The sequence below is a fragment of the Triticum dicoccoides genome, chromosome 7A (assembly GCF_002162155.2).
Source record: "Triticum dicoccoides isolate Atlit2015 ecotype Zavitan chromosome 7A, WEW_v2.0, whole genome shotgun sequence".
Lineage (NCBI taxonomy): Eukaryota > Viridiplantae > Streptophyta > Magnoliopsida > Poales > Poaceae > Triticum > Triticum dicoccoides.
The window spans coordinates 14,985,864-14,999,635 of NC_041392.1; the positions used below are offsets into that span (position 1 = coordinate 14,985,864).

Here is a 13,772-nt window from a genome sequence, read left to right on the forward strand (position 1 = left end):
GTATGGTGGAGGAGAGGAGGGAAGATGGAGTGGAGGAGAGGAGGAGATGAAGTGGAGGAGAAAAATGAAGAGGTAAGGAGGAGAGGACCCCGCCCAGCCATATATACGGCATAGTAATGGCGCACCGTGGGCAGGTGCGCCATTACTAACTTTTTATTTTTATTTTTTGATTTATTTTGAATTTTTAAGGCGGGAAGATAGTAATGGCGCACCTTGGGCAGGTGCGCCATTACTAACTTTTTTTTATTCTTTTGATATAGTTTGAATTTTAAAGGCGGGAAGATAGTAATGGCGCATCATGGGCAGGTGCGCCATTACTGGGTTTGAATTTTTTTGCCTCTCCAGATCTTGAAAGCCCCGTAACTTTTTTCTGTTAGGTTTTTGATGATTCTAGAAAATCGAATACGGGCATAGCCCGTCAAATTCGGATGTAACATTTCGAGTAGATGATTTTTCATATATTTTTTTCATCGAAGGTCGTATGCAAAAGTTACGGCCATTTTACCGAAACACGGCGGCCTTTTGCAAAAAAAAATTCAAAATTCATGTTTGTTAATTTTCCTAACAACTAGAACAGATAACACATGGGCATCTATTTTTTGATTTTTTTGAATATTTTATCATTTTCTTTTATTTTTTAAAAACCTAAAAGGCGATGGGGGGTGTTTATGTGTGTGAGACATAGCAATGGCGCACCATACCTAGGTGCGCCACTACTGTGTAGCATAGCAGTGGCGCACCTACGTGTGGTGCTCCATTGCTATGTCTGGTGGGGGGTGGATCCAAAAATATAGCAATGGTGCACTGCTCATGTGGTGCGCCATTAGTAAAAACATAGCAATGGCGCACCTGATTCTGGTGCGCCACTGCTATATAGCAGTGGCGCACCACATACATGGTGCGCCATTAATGTCCATAGCCGTTTTCCTAGTAGTCGGGGGTGGTTAGACTACTTGACCAAATAAAGTCTAGCCTTTTCCTAATTTTAATTCTTGGCAGATTTTAGCAACTTAGCACAATTCAAGTAATCAACCTACACATACAATTCTAAGAGTATAGCAGTGGAATGTAAAACAATTGCATATGAAGGTAAAGGCAGGAGTTTAGAGGGAGTAAACACAATGTAGACAAGGAGATTTTTGGCATGGTTTCGATAGGTAGTGCTATCGTACATCCACGTTGATGGAGACTTCAACCCACGAAGGGTAACGGTTGCGTGAGTCCACGGAGGGCTCCACCCACGAAGGGTCCACGAAGAAGCAACCTTGTCTATCTCACCATGGCCAACACCCACGAAGGACTTGCCTCATTATGGTAGATCTTCACGAAGTAGGCAATCTCCTTGCCCGTACAAACTCCTTGCTTCAACTCCACAATCTTGACGGAGGCTCCCAAGTGACACCTAACCAATCTAGGAGACACCACTCTCCAAAAGGTAATAGATGGTGTGTTGATGATGAACTCCTTGGTCTTGTGCTTTAAATGATAGTCTTCCCAACACTCAACTCTCTCTCATAGGATTGGATTTGGTAGAAAGATGATTTGAGTGGAAAGCAACTTGGGGAAGGCTAGAGATCAAGATTTATGTGGTTGGAGTGGAATATCTTGACCTCAACACAAGTGTAGGTGGTTCTCTCTCTCTCTCTCTCTCTCTCTCTCTCTCTCAGAAAATGTATGTTAGGCATATTCTGATGGCTCTCTCCATGGATGAAGAGTGGGTGGAGGGGTATATATAGCCTCCACATAAAATCTAACCGTTACACACAAATCACCAAACTTGGTGGGACCGAATTATAAAACTCGGTCAGACCGATTTAGTTCAAAATGTGAATCTTAGGATTTTCGGTGGGATCGACATGTCAACTCGGTGGGACCGATTCCATTAGGGTTAGGGCATAACGTAATCTCGGTGAGACCGATTACACAAACTCGGTGGGACCAATTTTGGTAATAGACAAACAGAGAGTTGGTCAGGCAAACTCGGTGGGACCGATTCGCTCATCTCGGTTAGACCGAAACGTTACGAAGGGGAAACAGAGAGTTTGCATTGCAATCTCGGTGGGACCGATCGCTCATCTCGGTTGGACCGCAATGTTACGAAGCAAAACAGAGAGGTTGCAATCCCATCTCGGTGAGACCGAGATCCCTATCAGTGAAACCGAAGTGACTAGGGTTTGTGGCAGTGGCTATGTCAAGTGAACTCGGTGGCGCCGGATATAAGATTTTGGTGGGGCCGAGTTTGACTTTTGGTTTGGAACATATGTGGATATGAGAAAGTAGTTTAGGTTTTGGAGCATATCACTAAGCATTTTGAGCAAGTAACTCATTAAGCAACACCTCACCCCTTTTTAATAGTATTGACTTTTTCTATGGACTCAATGTGATCTTGGATCACTAAAAGTAAAATGTAGAGTCTTGTGCTTTGAGCTTGAGCCAATCTTTTGTCCTTAGTATTTTGAGGGGTCCACTTTCTAATCCATGCCATGTCAATCATTGAGCTTTCCTGAAATATTTATCTTAAAATCATGTCAATAATTGAACTTTCCTGAAATATTTATCTTAAAATAGCATTAGCTCAACGAGCTATATATTGTTAGGAATTACCAAAACCATCCAAGAATAGTTGCACTTTCAACAGGGTCTTTTGCTAGTATCTCTACTACTTAAAAAGAAGGTAAGATTTTCATTTGACCTCTCTTTCATCAAACCTTCCTTATATATGTCTCACTTTTTTCTTCCCCTCTTTGAATTTTTCTCTCATCTCTGATTTTTCTCCCATCCATTCTCCCTAAAATAGAATCAATGAGACTATCCATTCTTCCTAAAATAGAATCAATTGTCTCATGTTTTATTAACTTATCAAAAAAATATTTTGTTTCATAAGTAATTAAATTCTTATTAAAGTGCTTAACAATAAGATGGCAGGTAAATCATGGCGATTGCATACAAAAACTTGCTAAGATTTTAGCGCGTCAATATAATAATATATGCAGAATCACCAGCTAATCTACTAGAATGTTTATATTCCCGTTGCAATGCACGGGCAATTGTCTGGTATAATAAACAAAAAGGAGTAGGGTGGCTTGCCGGTGTGTTGCGTTGACAGTTCTACACAACGAGCGGCAAATAGGAAATCGCGGTATTTGCTGGTTTTTTTAGGGGTAGGGTATTTGCTGCTAAGTCCATCGCCCCAAACTTGGCCCATGAGTCCTGGCCTGGGCCGGGACGGCGTTATTATAACCGAAAGAGATATCGATCTGGAAGAAAAAAAGAACTGACCTGTACCGTACTGCTGCGCTGCCCATGGGGGAGCTGGAAGAAACGGTGGCGCACATGTGGAGGCGCAGTCGCCGGAGATCGACGCGCGTCCCCCTTCCTCGGCGCCGGCGACCGCTTTTACGTCCTTGTCCTCGTCGCCGACGTAATACCCTCAAGCCCTACCTCGCCTTGTACTCCTCCTTCTTTTTCTTTCTGCATCTCATCTCGTTGCTTTTGCCTGCTGATGTTCTATTATATGATAGATCCATCTACAAAATTAGTTTTTACCCCTCCATATTATGGAACTAAATTAGATAAATATTGATTTTTTTAGAACTGACAAAGATTGATTTTGAATTATGCTCGAAGAAAAACAATCCAGATCTTCAATTTGCAGGTAAGAATAGAATATGTATCAATATGCTAGGAGAATCATATTTGCATTGCCTGTCTTCTTTTTTTGGCCTGATTCAGTTTGACAACAGGTGCTGCCAGTCAGCATCAAGCACTCGGCACCTCACATTTATTCAGTTTGAGAAACAGGCGATTGTGGTGTATACTTCAGTTCAGTGAACACAAAAATTTCTATGGAACTTCAGCAATCATTCTATCTATAACTTCTCAACAGAACTCAAATCCTGTGCCTGCATCGCTGTCAGGATTTTATTCTAAGCTTCCCCGGGACAACTCAGTGATCAGTACCTTTGTTTAGTTCAGTGTGTGATATGAAGCGTAGTGTGGCGTTGATGCCGTAACAACACGCACCAGCCGTGTTTTTTTTAGAATCTTGGTAGCTCCTGTTCTTTTTTCGAAACTTTGGCAGGAGCGCTGCCGTATCTATTAGAGGAGAAAGAGACCCAAACTCTTGGTAGCTCCTGTTGTTTTTCATACAATTATGACTCACTTCACATGCCTAACCTTTTGTCCTGAATTTTCTGCGATAAACAGGGAGCAAGCCGCCATGCGAATCAGGGCTAAGAGAACTCGCTATGCCTCTGCCTCCTCAGTCTTTGCCGCATCCAGGCCGTGTGGATGGGCAGAGCTCCCGGAAGATTTTCTCCAATCATTAGTCGCTCGCCTCGGCTCCTTCCGCGACCTCCTCGCCTTCGGTGGCACCTGTCGTCCTTGGCGTGATCTATTGTCAGCACGCACGTCCTCTTTGCAGCCTCTCCTCCTACACCCGAGTACCAACAGCCAACGATCTCCCTGGTACCACCAATGGATTGTTTTCCAGGAATGCACATGGAAATTGTCTGATCCGTGGAGATTGGCTGATTCTGCTGCGGCCTCATCCTGGCACAGTTTGCTTTCCTTGAGTGACCTCAGAAGAATGTTCTTTGTGCGCTGCTCCTACGGTCACCTCATCTTCTGCGTCGAAGATGGTTCTACATTGTTAATGCGTTCAGTGGCGCTAAGGTTGTGCCTCCTCGCCTCAAGTCAGGTAACTTCACTCGCGTTAGCTATGTCACCTTGACTGCTCCTGTTGGATCTGTGGACTCGCATCTCCTTGTCAGTAGTGGAGTATATCTGTTCTAGTGGCGCATTGGGGGCGATTCTTGGTCAGAACACTGTCCTAAAGTTCTTCTTCTTAAGATTGAACAAATCGTGGCCTTCAAGGGCAAAACATACGCCCTAGGGTCTTTCGGGTCCTTCGGCATCATACACTTGTCACCTAGTCTCATAATTCAGAAGTTTAAAGTTGTGTTTGAGGAAGATAGAACCGAAGATCTCTATTGGACAAATCAAAAAACATGGCTTGTGGCGTGCGGCGATGCACTTCTCTTGATCAAACTTGAGGCAGGAAGGAAGATATGCTCGGAGGTTGAGCCCATCCAGTTCAAGGCCTACAAGCTCGAGTCACTGGACGCCGTGAACAAGAAGGCAAGGTGGGTGAAGTTGGACAGGTTGGATAACTGGGCCATCTTTGTCAGCGCGGACGTGCGATGGGAGGCGTTGTCATGCATGAACCCGGAGAGATGGGGAGGGAAAAGCAACCACATATACTTCCCATGTTATCAGTCTGACCAACCATGGGCTGCAGTCAAACTATGGAAAAAATATGATGACCTTGCGAGATGTTTGCAGCTCGTGAATACTGGAATCCAGTTCCATAGATTGGAGTCAACCTGGATCCTTCCCGGCACATTTTCTCGCTCCTTTCAGCAATAATCTTAGGGGAATTGAGGGTGTGGCCGGTGATTAGCTTCTGATACAGCTTTCTTGGGGGAATTCTACCATGTTGCAGTTGCAGGATGGGTAGTTTACTGAATGTTCTTTTGGCTTGTCTCAGAACTTAAAAGTTTTCACTGTAAAGATAACTGATTCAGCACTCTCCTTTTTTTAGTGGCGATTACAAGGGAGATATATGTTTTATTTCTCATCTACTACAGATAGTAGAGTTTTCTTGTACTTGGGCAACTTGATAACATGGTCTGGGCTGCAACTTCCTTTCATACTAGATACCTAAGGTGTTCTTACCGCGACAGAGTATTTGTGTTGTGGTTGTTGATTGTTCATGTGATGTGCTTGAGCATATAACAGTCTCACTGGGTAGAAATGTGAATATTAAGAACATAGCTTAAGGGTTGCTACAAATTTTTAACTTACAATTGCACACTATTTTAGGTTGGAGAGTTGCAAGAATCGGAGTGGGATTGCAAGTCCATAGCATTACCTATAAGCAGGTATGACTTAGGGTTAATATATTGTGCACAATGTTATGCATTCGCACGCCAAGTTAAGCCAAGAAACATATAAGCAGCATACGTGCATTTAGCACAAAGTTCAGAATTTGCACCAAGAAAAACTAGGCAGATAGATTGTTCAACAACCAAATAGCTCTGCATTTGTCCTTAGCTTCAGCAAACAGCTCTGCTTGCACTTTATTACCTCTGTTTTTAAAAGGAGATCGAGCTACATATAGATGTATGGAACAAAGAAAAGCACATAGTTAAATAAAAGCCCACACACAATGCCGAAGAGTGATACGAAGAACCTACGAAGGCATTGTTTCAGGATGTAAAATGAAAGCAATTAACAAGGTTCAGCAAAGACAACAACACGTCAACATGTAGCACAAGTTTTTGCCTCCAGAAATGTACACTGTATAGCAAGCAGATTATTACAGATCCTGATGTAACTACCCTTGGCTTTTGACATCTTTGAGCAGTATATTCAGGTGGAAGAACTCTTCCCCCGGCGATTCCTCAAAAGATAAGTCAGAGGAGCGGAAACTAGAACGAACATAGAGACTAAACATCAAGCAGTTCCCAAGTGCAGCCAGCGACAACGATACAACTGCACGGTACATGGCCACCCTTTAACTCCATGCTCCTTTAAATCCATCCTCTCTCGGTTCACCAAGTGTCGTGGCTGGTCATTATGTTTCTCGGCGAAGAAGAATGCCCACTTCTTTAGGCCTCCGTCTACCAGCTTCACATACTTTGCAGATTGAAATGATGAAGAAGGCTTCCTCATTGCCACCAAGTAGGACAAGCATGTCATCACACGCCACTAACTCGTGGGAAAACTTGGATTTGTCCATATTATCACAGCAAACAACTCTTAGTGCCTCAAAGCAAAATTGGGGTGCGAAATGCATGGTGTAAATCTTTCTAGATAACTTCGCAATGATTCAGTCTTTGATTGCCACCATATGCATGATCATATGCAGGACGTAGCCAGGCCCCAAGCAAAAGGGGCCATGTCCCGGGGCATGGCCGTGAAACACTTCCTTAAGGGTTGCTACTGTAGCGTAATGTAACTACTTTAATTGCTGTAGCTCTATGGCTTGCCTGGGCGTGGGTGGAGGCTGGTTAGCAACTGATCATATGCGCATTTAGAAAAAATCACAGAGCAACCAAGAAGGGCTCCCAACTTGCCAAGTCCACAGGCACTGCAGGCTGCTGACACCTGTGAAGATATGAAGACTTTATAGCAGAGCTGGGTCAATGGGCTAGGTGAAGTTGAAACCCTAGTACTAATGAGCACGCCCATAATGACAAGTGATCTATGGGATGAGAAGATAGCATGACCATAAGAGCAACTCTAGCAGATTCGCCATATATGTGATCGTCATTCGCCATATGGAGCGCACTCCATGTGGATATGGAGGGTGGGCATGCGATGTGCAAATTCAGAGTTGCCATATCTGAGCCTTCATAATAAAAATTGTTTTCCACATTTAAACACTTCGATTACCTCCTAATTTAAACATATAGCACATCAAGCAAAAATGCACATAGTTTTTGACAAGTTGCATGAACAAAAGCATTTTACCGGCGACAGATACAAACCATGTATTCCCGCCATGCCCTCTTTTGAGCTTCCTGTTTCGAATGATCAAGTCTCGCTGCGACGTACAGAAATCTCGCACCTCTGGATCCATTAGATTCAGATCCAACATGATGAAATGATTCCGCTCGGCTATGCAATGATCTCTCGCACGATCCTCTTTGATTTAGGGCCTATGTGCATTCATCTCCTGCCGCATTTTGAGCCTACGCTTTTCCCAAATTGTCTTTTTCTTCGATGAGCCAGAGGCTTCGAATCGATCAAATTACGTATCTTGGACGGAGTCATGTTTAAAAAGTGACAATAACGTATCTTGTCTCGGTGTATTAAGAAATGTTTCATCATGGAGGGCCGATCCCCCAAAATTAAAAAAAATAATCACTAAATCATAAACATTGCACATGTACCACAATTTCCATGGCCATCTCGCATTCAATCAAACAAAAATGAATACAAGGTATAGAATGGCCTTTTTGACCACGTCGTTGTTGCTGATCCAATGTGCGACCAAAAAGTTTCGCTGGCCGCCAGGATGAATCGAGGTGGGTGAGGGCTACGGGCATCTAGTTTCCCCGTCTTCTTCTTATGTCCATGTGGCACTGGCTGGGGGAGACCACCGCCTTTATGTGGTGTTGTAGACCTTGCCACCTCTGCGTAGGGATCTTCAGCGACAATGTGGACGAGGTGTTGGCCTAGGTGGTGGTGGTCGGTAGTCGAAGGCGCGGGAGGCGTGTTAGCCACTGGAGCTGCAAGAGTTATGGAAGGTGTAGGAGCCTCCGGAGGCGCGGGATCAGATTCCAAAACGACAGAATCAGACGCGAGGGTCAAGGCACCGTCCAGACCGTCGTAGGTGGGGGACTGGGACGTCCGGATGAGGTGAAAGACGGCCCTAAGGCAAGGAAGGTGAGCCGGTGGCGCGGGCGAGAAGAGCGGCGGGAGGGGGGAATGCCGCTCGCGCCAAATACCCCCTCTCCCTGTCAAATATAGAGGCTTGCGAGGTGTATCCGAGGCACACTGCAATAATGATGGCGCTCGAGGGCGGGGTAGCAATTCTAGTATGACAATTGGAGGTGTTTTTTCTTTTTACAGAGATCGGACCGATGTTTTTTTCCCGACAAATATTGGAGAGATATTCGATATTCCCCTAAAGACATCTTACACAAGCTATTGTGTTCAAAATAGTGTTTTTTTTGAGAAACTTGTGTTCAAAATAGTTTTTTTAGGGGAAAGCCAAATTTTATTCATCATAGTCCACAATGGGTGGGATACAACTCGGATCATGGGGTTGGCCCAACCATAGGTGGCGCCCCGGACCGAGACGAAGTGGATATTTGGCTAATCTATGTGCTTCGACATTATTAGCACGACCTTCGAAAGAAAAATTACACTGAAATAAAGTTGCTCTAATATTAATATCCTGGACGATTGAACCACTTTTGCCTCTTCCTCCACATGAAATGTCAGCCACCGTTTGCTTGGAATCAGAAGCGACGATGAAAGTATGCAGGTTGAGTTCTTCCGCGACACTACTAGAAGAAGGGCTATAGATGGGATTGACACTAATGGCGCACCAGACAGGCGGTGCGCCATTAGTATATACTAATGGCGCACCACCTTCTGATACGCCATTAGAGTTGAAACTACTAATGGCGCACCAGGCCCAGGGTGCGCCATTAGTATCAATTTTTTTTGAACTAGTGCGCCTGTCCAAATATACTAATGGCGCATTCAGACACAGTGCGCCATTACTAGTTGTAACTAGTAATGGCGCACCTGTCGGAAAGTGCGCCACTAATGTTGTTTTTTTATTATATTTTTTATTCTTTTTTTGCAAAACTACTAATGGCGCACTGTTCCACCGTGCGCCATTACTAGTGTAAACTAGTAATGGCGCACTGCGGGACAGTGCGCCATTAGTATGTTTTTTTTGCAAAACTACTAATGGCGCACCACCAGAAGGTGCGCCATTAGTAACCTGGATTACTAATGGCGCATTTAGAGTTGGTGCGCCATTAGTAAGTGGGCAGCAACAAGATATTTTGGACAGCCTCTCCTACCCACACTCACTTTCTCCCCACTTCATTCTCTCCACCTCCTCCTTGTCTCGGGTGCCTCCTCTTTTTCACCTCATTTCCACCATAGATTCATTCAATTTAAGTGGTTAAATTACCTTGTTTTGATAGGTAAGTAAGGAGGGAAGCTATATTTATGTTGTTCTCCCTACAACAATGTGCACATGCACTTTTTATGGCCTAGCTAGATCTATGTATGTTCGTGGTGTTGCATATGTTTGTGGTGTTGCATATGTGTTTGTGTTTGGAGGTGTACCGGTATTTGAAATGCAATAGTTGCCAATATTTTGCCGGAATGTTGATTCATTTCCGTTTCGGCGAGAATTTTGTCATTAAGCATTCTTTTTGGTCCTATTTTTAGGGAAAGTCATGCCAAATTTTTTCTTGGTTCTAAAATATCGTTTTGCTCTACCCCGCAGGAGACCATGGTCCGCACGATGACCGAAGACATCGTGAATAGGTTTTTGAGGTCCGCGAAGGCCGAGATGCTTCAAAAGAACGAGACGGAGATAAGATGTCCGTGTCGAAGATGCAAGCTGAAGAGCCTTATCGCGGACCCGGAATCCGGGCAGGTGCGGGACCACCTGCTCTTGCGTGGTTTCATGGATGGCTATCGGTGGCAAGGTGATGAAGATGACTATGAAGTCGTCCATGGGGGCCGGGCAAGAAATGAGGAAGGGCAGCAAGACAACCACCGCGGCCCGGGCGGGCGGGAAGACGAAGAATCCCCAGGAGATGATCACGACGGTGATGCTGTACACAGTCATCATGTAGAAGATGCAGGACATGATGATGAGGAAGATGCCGGAGCAGACGACGGGCATGATCATGAAGATGATGATGCCGGCGGAGCAGACGACGCTGGATCATCGATGGGCTGGGTGCAGGACCCTCATATTCAAGAGCTGCTTCTCAAGCAGACGGATAACGCAAGAGCTGCCGCCCGAGAGAAAGCCAAGATGGATCAACTTGAGTTAGACGCGGTTACTCCATTGTATGAAGGATGCAGGCCCGAGGATACCCGCCTGAAAGTAACGCTCATGGCTCTGGAGATGAAGGTAAAACACAAAATGACCGATGCATGCTTCGACGAGAACATGTCATTCTGGCACGAACGTCTTCCCAAGGGGAACAAGTGCCCGACCAGTTTGGAGGAGGCAAAGAAAATCATGTGTCCTCTGGATTTACCGCATGTGAAATACCATGTGTGCATGAACAATTGCATCATTTATCGGGACGAGCACGCGGAGTCTACCATATGTCCGGTGTGCGGCGTCACTCGATACAAGAAGAGGAAGAAAGCTCCTCGAAAAGTGGTGTGGTACTTTCCGATCACTCCTCGTCTGCAGCGGTATTTCGCGGACCCTAAGGTAGCAAAGCTCCTGCGTTGGAAAGCGGATAGGGAGGAGAAGAAGCGAGAAGATGACGCAAATGATCCGGAGATAGATAAAAAAGACAAGATGCTGAGTCACCCTAAGGATGCGAGCCAGTGGCAAGCGTTGAACTTCGAAGACCCAGAATTTGGGAACGATCCAAGGAACATCGTGCTGGGCGTGAGCACCGATGGAGTCAATCCGTTTGGCAGCCAGAGAAGCACACATAGCACCTAGCCTGTGTTTGTGTGGATGTACAACCTTCCCCCCTGGTTGTGCATGAAGAGGAAGTACATTCACATGAGTATGCTAACTGAAGGACCGAAACAACCAGGGAACGACATCAATCTGTATCTGGGGCTGCTGAAACAGGAGCTTGACACGCTGTGGAAAACGCCAGCCAATACGTGGGACGCCGCAGAGAAAGAATATTTCCCTATGAGAGCCGCGCTGCTCACGACGGTGCACGACTATCTCGGTTACGGATATGTCACGGGGCAGGTGGTCCACGGATTTTCTGGATGCGTCAGGTGCATGGATGACACAACGTATCGCCAGCTAGATAGAGATCCTGGGTCTTCGAAAACCGTGTTCATGGGACATCGAAGGTGGCTTTGCGACGATGACCCGTGGAGAAAACGCAAGGATCTGTTCGATGGTGAAACCGAACCCCGAGGACGCCCGCGTACGAGGAGCGGCGAGGAAATAGACGAGCTGTTGAAAAATTGGAAAGATTGCCCACTGCCGGGAAAGAAGCAAAAGGCGCCAGAGCCGGGAAAGAAGCGAAAGGCGCCAGAGCCGCTGTTGAAGGTATGGAAAACGAGGTCTGTTTTCTGGGACTTGCCGTACTGGAAGATCCACCGTGTGCCTCACAGCCTTGATGTCATGCATATCATGAAGACCGTGTGCGAGAGTCTGCTTGGTACCCTGCTCAACATGCCAGAGAGGACCAAAGATGGGCCAAAAGCAAGGGCAGACTTGAAATCAATGGACATCAGGCAGGAGCTTCACGCTATATATGATGATGATGATGAGGCGAAGCAGGACACGGAAAGTCGTCGCAAAGGCAAAAAGGCCAAGAAGACCGGAAATGGCTACCCTCCCGCGTGCTTCACTCTAAGTCAGGAGGAGATCGAGCAGTTTTTCACCTGCCTCGTAGGAGTAAAACTTCCTTACGGTACGCGGGGAAGATAAGCAGATACCTAGACCCAGCGAAGATGAAGTTCAGCGGGATGAAGTCTCACGACTGTCACGTGCTGATGACGCAGATACTTCCAGTTGCAATCCATGGGATCATGGACGCGCACGTCCGTGAAACCCTATTTGGCCTATGCAACTTTTTCGGCGTCATCTCTCGGAAGTCTGTTGGCGTGAGGCAACTCAGAAGGCTACAGGAAGAGATCGTGGTGATACTATGCGAGCTTGAGATGTACTTCTCGCCTGCATTCTTCGACGTTATGGTGCATCTGCTGGTCCATATCATGGACGATATCATCCAACTCGGGCCGACGTTCCTGCACAGCATGATGCCGTTCGAAAGGATGAATGGTGTCATCAAAGGATACGTTCGCAACATGTCACGTCTAGAGGGAAGCATAGCCAGGGGCTTTCTGACCGAAGAGTGCATCTCCTACTGCACGAATTATTTAGGCATTGAGAACCCCGTTGGTCTGCCCGTCAACAGGCACCTCTGCAGGCTCGCTGGATGGGGTCACCGTGAGGGTCGCCGCGAAATGCATGTCGACTTCGAGGGTCGACTCGCCAACTTTGAAAGAGCAAACCTAGTCATGCTACAACACATAGACATGGTCGATCCTTGGGTGGTAGAGCACAAAACCTTTATTAAGAAGACGTACAATGACCGAGGCCAATAGAGGACGGGCGGAGATATACTCAAAGAGCACAACTCATGTTTCACGCGTTGGTTCAAGCAGAAGCTTCTGTCGTACCCTTTACATGAGGATTCTTCCGCGGAAGAACAACTCATATTTGCCTTGTCACAGGGCGCCGAGCACAACCTGATGACCTATGAGGCGTACGATATCAACAGCTACACATTCTACACCGAGGCCAAGGACATGAAGAGCGATGGTTATCAGAACTCCGGGGTAACGATGGAATCCTACACCGGTAACGACAAGGACAGATACTACGGAAGGATCGAGGAGATCTGGGAGCTGAGCTACGCTGGAGAGAAGGTCCCGATGTTCCGTGTCAGATGGGCCAAGAGCGTCCTAAAAGAAGACCGGTATTTCACCACCATGGTTATACCCGAAGCCAAATCGAAGACCGCGGGCACAAATGTCACCGCAAAAAATGAGCCATGGGTACTGGCTTCCCAAGTGGACCAATGCTTCTTAATTACCGACCCGTCAAAGCCCAGTCGTGTTGTCGTGAGGAGAGGCAAAAGGAAGATCATCGGAATGGATGGAGTAGCCAATGAGCAAGACTTCGACAAGTACGGCGACCCGAGGATCGAACATGACGACGATGATGAAGTAGCAGCATACACCACAAGAAGAAGCAGGACCACCCTACCTAAAGGACATCCGTTCCACAGAAGAACTCCATTTGCGAAAAAGAAGGGCAAGAAGATTGTGAACAGATAGCTAGCTAAGATCGATTGTATTTAAATTGTAGCCTTCATTTCTCGATTGTATTTCATGGGCACTTTTTGAACTATCATGAATATTTTTAAATTTCATGGACACTCGATCTCGATCCCCCTCCATCTCGATCGCTATCCCACCTCGCCAGATCCGGTCCCCCTCGCCGC

At 46.1% G+C, this 13,772-nt stretch overlaps 1 pseudogene; it reads left to right on the forward strand.

The window, feature by feature from the left end:
* Nucleotides 1–2,918: 2,918 nt before the first annotated feature.
* LOC119332864 overlaps nt 2,919–13,772 on the forward strand; it is a 13,090-nt pseudogene continuing 2,236 nt past the window's right edge.